Source organism: Aquarana catesbeiana, linkage group LG12, assembly GCF_042186555.1.
Source record: "Aquarana catesbeiana isolate 2022-GZ linkage group LG12, ASM4218655v1, whole genome shotgun sequence".
NCBI lineage: Eukaryota > Metazoa > Chordata > Amphibia > Anura > Ranidae > Aquarana > Aquarana catesbeiana.
The window spans coordinates 3,439,360-3,444,077 of NC_133335.1; positions in this window are offsets into that span (position 1 = coordinate 3,439,360).

The following is a 4,718-nucleotide window of genomic DNA, read 5'->3' on the forward strand; positions in this document are numbered from 1 at the left end:
TCGGGCTGACCCCGGAGTTACTGTTTAATTGAATGTTTAATTATTAAATCTGCTTGGCAGCGACTACAAAACCGTCCGAACTCAGAGAGGGGACAGCGGAGGACAACGGGGGACGGCGGGGGACAGCTGGGGGACAGCTGGGGGCGGCTGGGCAACAGCAGGGGGGGTGGCGGGGGGATGACAGGACGGCAGGGGAATGGCGGGGACGGTGCAGGGATGACAGGGGACAGCGGGGGATGACAGGACGGCAGGGGAAGGGCGGGGAGGGTGCAGGGATGACAGGGGACAGCGGGGGATAACGGGGACGGCAGGGGAAGGGCGGGGAGGGTGCAGGGATGACAGGGGACAGCGGGGGATGACAGGACGGCAGGGGAAGGGCGGGGAGGGTGCAGGGATGACAGGGGACAGCGGGGGATAACGGGGACGGCAGGGGAAGGGCGGGGACGGTGGGGGGACGGTGGGGGGAAGACAGGGGACAGCGGGGGGCGGCGGGGGACAGCAGGGGGCGGCGGGGGACAGTGGGGGACTCATCAAACCCCCAAATATCCCCCGGGTTCCCCTCTTATGTGTCCCGGAATCGTCACAAGATAGAAAATCCTTCCAAAGAAAAACATTCTCAGAATTGTATTAGTTCCAGAATGTTCCATGGATCACAATGTCAGGATGGACTACAACTCTCATCGTAGCCTTATCACACTAGAGGAGGAATGGGGGGAGCTTAGATTCCAAGATGGAGGCTGCCATGGCATACATGGGGGAGGGGCAGGGGATTGGGGCTCCCAGTATTCTCTGGACACAGACAACACCAGTACCTTCAGGTGTCCTCCATTGGGTTCTCAGTCCAGATGGAAAGATGTATCCAAAGAACAGGCTGCTACTTTGCCGCGATTGTCACTCTGTAATCGCGGGAAACTTATGATAAAACCAAAATTATAGTCAATATATATAATAATAAAAGTGCTCCTCCAATAGTCGATTATTTAATCCGTGTCACCACTTCCACCTCCAGGGGCAATGTCCGCTCACCTCCGGAGGTGACCCCCTTGGGTCATATACAGCTCTTAAAGACAACATTTAAGATGGGCCAAACGTTTCCTTAGGAGACCCCCCTTGGGTCATGCAAAGCTCTAAATAATATGTTTTGGAGATGGTCCAGCCATCTTCTAGGATGACTCGGGAAAAGTAAAAATGGCCTTTCATTGCGCAACAATGTAATTACATCAGGGACATAGATAAAAACATATAGTGATATCCCACTCACATGTTACATCATCTTGTATATAGCTTGTATTACGTAAGGCTAATCAGGGGGACACCGGATGGACACGTCACCAACTCCTCCCGACACCCGTTGCATCACCGATCACGTGACTTTTTCAAGGGATCCTATGAACTTTATCCCTTGAAAAAGTCATGTGATCGGTGACGCAACGCGTCGGGAGGAGTTGGTGATGTGTCCATCCCGTGTTAATAATAATAATAATTTATTTTGTGTTAGGGTGTTTAGTTATTTATTAATATTTTATTTTTTTAAATTTTTTTAAGGGTGTTACGGGTTAAAGTTAAGGGTTAATTATTAATTTATACTTAGTATTCATTTATTGAATTTACTTATTTTTTATTTATGATTTTTATTTAGTCGTGTATTTATTTTACATTTATTTATTCATTTATTTTTATTCATATAATAATAAATAAAATAAAACAAAAATAAATAAAATAATAATAAATAACCCTAACCCCAACTCCTAATCCTAACCTAAACTGAACTCGAACTCCTTACCCTTACGAAAAAAACATTATAATAAATGATTAATAATAATAATAATAATAGAAGAAGTAAAAGCTAATGGAAAAGCTAAAAAAAAGCTGAAATACCCAGCAACAAATGATGCAACAGATAATAGTTTTCTCTACTGGCTAATTAAAAAATAGCCCAAAAACGCTGCATACAAATGCGCAAGTTGCGCAAAAAACTCGCCAAAAACACGTGAAAAAACGCTCAAAGACGCTATGCTCAGGTGTGAATGCAGCCTAAGGCTGCATTCACAATTGTACGACTCCAAAGTTGCGCCGACTTTGGAGTGCAACTTTGATGCAACTTTGGATGGGTGCAACTTGGATACGACTTTGGCTTTGACCAGTGATAATGGACATCTGTTGCACGCAAGTTGTCTAACATTCAGGCCCCTTTTACACTTGTGCGACCTGAAAGTCGCACGACTTTAGCGCAATTTTGTCGCAACTTTGACGCAATTTTGCCGACACTTGAAGCAAAGCCTGTGTAATCTTGAGGTCTATGGACCTCGAGTCGCATCAAAGTTGAACCAAAGTAGTGTAGGGACTACTTTGAAGTCGCTACCCCTTCAAGTCGCACAGATATGAACGGTACTCATTGGAAATCATGGGGTACGACATGTCATGTGACTTTGCAGTCCTAAGTCGCACAAGTGTGAAAGGGGCTTCAGGTACAACTTTCATGCAACTTCTGAGGTCTATGGCCCTCAAGTTGTATGAAGGTCGGACCAAAGTAGTGCATGAACTACTTTGAAGTTGCTGCAACCTCGAGGCCCCTTTCACACTTGTGCGACTTGTCCTGCGACTTTTGAACTGCACAGTCACATGACAAAGTCGCACCCCCATGATTTCCAATGAGTACCGTTCATATCTGTGCAATTCAAAGCAGTCCCCGCACTAGTTTGGTCCCACTTTGATGCTACTTGAGGTCCATAGACCTCAAGATTTCACAGGCATCAAGAACTTTCTGGAGGTGAAGGGGTTAATTGAAGAAGTTGAAGTTAGAAGCTGATTGGCTACCATGCACAGCTGTGCCAGATTCTGTGTGCTCCAGTTTTACTAAATCTCCCCCCATTGTGTGCTGTACACCAGGCCGTCTTTAGCACAGGGCAAAAGGGGCAGCTGCCCCCCGGGCCCAGTCACTGTTGTGGGGCCCAAAGCTGCTGTCCCCTTTTGAGCCTGCAAATAGTTGATAAGTGAAGTCGGGAGGGTCCAAGAAAATGTTTGGCCCAAGGTCCAATCAGTATTAAAGACAGCAGGGCTTTTGGACAGTGGACAGTGTCAGTAGTTTTTTTACTTTTATTATCTTTTGCAATTCTTTTTAATGATTTTTCCATTAGATTACTAGGCTTCAGTTAAGAATGAAGACAGGAGCGATCAGTACAGATCACTCGCTGTGTTCACACAGAAAATGAAGGAGCCGGTTAATGAAATATTTACCAGCCCCTTCCCCCAGCTCCTGAAAGGAGAGGAGGCAAGCTGGCAGCACTGCAGAGAGGAGAGAGGAAGCAGGAGGGAATCGGCACCACGCAGGATGTTTAGGGTGTGCCCCGGGACACACCTGGCACACCCTGTGCGCACCCCCCATGCAGCCACTTCCTGTCTCCGGTGACGGCTGCACGGCATTCCTCCGGGCTGACGGTGACAACATTGCTCCATCTCTGTGTAATTTGCATTGAGACAGGAGGCCCATCGTGTGACAGGGTGACAACGCAGGAGGGAAATTGGGAGCGTTGTCACCTGATAACAGGAAGTACCCTGAAGGACCGTCATTGGCGGGATCACTGGGAATTATTCTAATGACTGAAATGACATTTAAAGCTTCTCTAGGATTTTAGTGTTTGGGTTTCCAGGTGCTGTGACCCCCTCCCCCCACCCCCCCAATATGGCTTCTACCCGACAATGTTACAAAGACTGGGTGATGGCGGCGACCTGTTTTCTGTTTGGATAGGACGGCCGTCTGATAGAAGAGGAAGATCATTATCTGAGGATGAGTCAGAGGCTCGTGTGATATTTTTTTTTTTTTCCGTCTGGAAAATAACAATTTATCCGTTTGGCGGCGGAGATGCACGCTGCGCCGGGGGCACACAATGGAGGCCTTCTTCACAAAACGCCCAGAAATAAAAGGCGGCAGAGCGGACAATGCAGATCTCTGACCTCAATGGAAGTGGCCTTTTCTGAGGCTCCCGCTGGGACCCCCCCCCACTCCTCCACCCACCCCTCCGACCCCCACACCCAGGGGGGGGGGGGGGGGTCGGCCGCCTTTTGTAAACATTAAATACATTTAATAAATCATCGGCCTCTTTATGCGGATGCCTCAGAGCGCCAGAGAGGAATCAAAATATCGCCGATCGATCGCCCGGCACCGTGTCCTGTCAATGCTGCCTGATGTAATGCCTGGAAGGGCATGCTGGGCGTTGTAGTTCTTCGCTCACTGTGTATAAATGTGTTACAGTGAAGGGGAAAAAAAGTATTTGATCCCCCTGCTGATTTTGTACGTTTGCCCACTGACAAAGAAACGATCGGTCTATCATTTTAATGGTCGGTTTATTATAACAGTGAGAGACAGAATAACAACAAAAATATCCAGAAAAACACATTTCAGAAAAGTTTACAAATTGATTTGCATTTTAATGAGTGAAATAAGTATTTGATCCCCGATCAACCAGCGAGATTTGAGGCTCCCAGGTGTCTTTTATACAGGTAACGAGCTGAGATTAGGATCACTCTCTTAAAGGGAGTGCTCCTAATCTCAGCTTGTTACCTGTATAGAAGACACCTGTCCACAGAATCAATCAATCAGATTCCAATCTCTCCACCATGGCCAAGACCAAAGAGTTGTCCAAGGATGTCGGGGACAAGATTGTAGACCTACACAAGGCTGGAATGGGCTACAAGACCATCGCCAAGCAGCTTGGTGA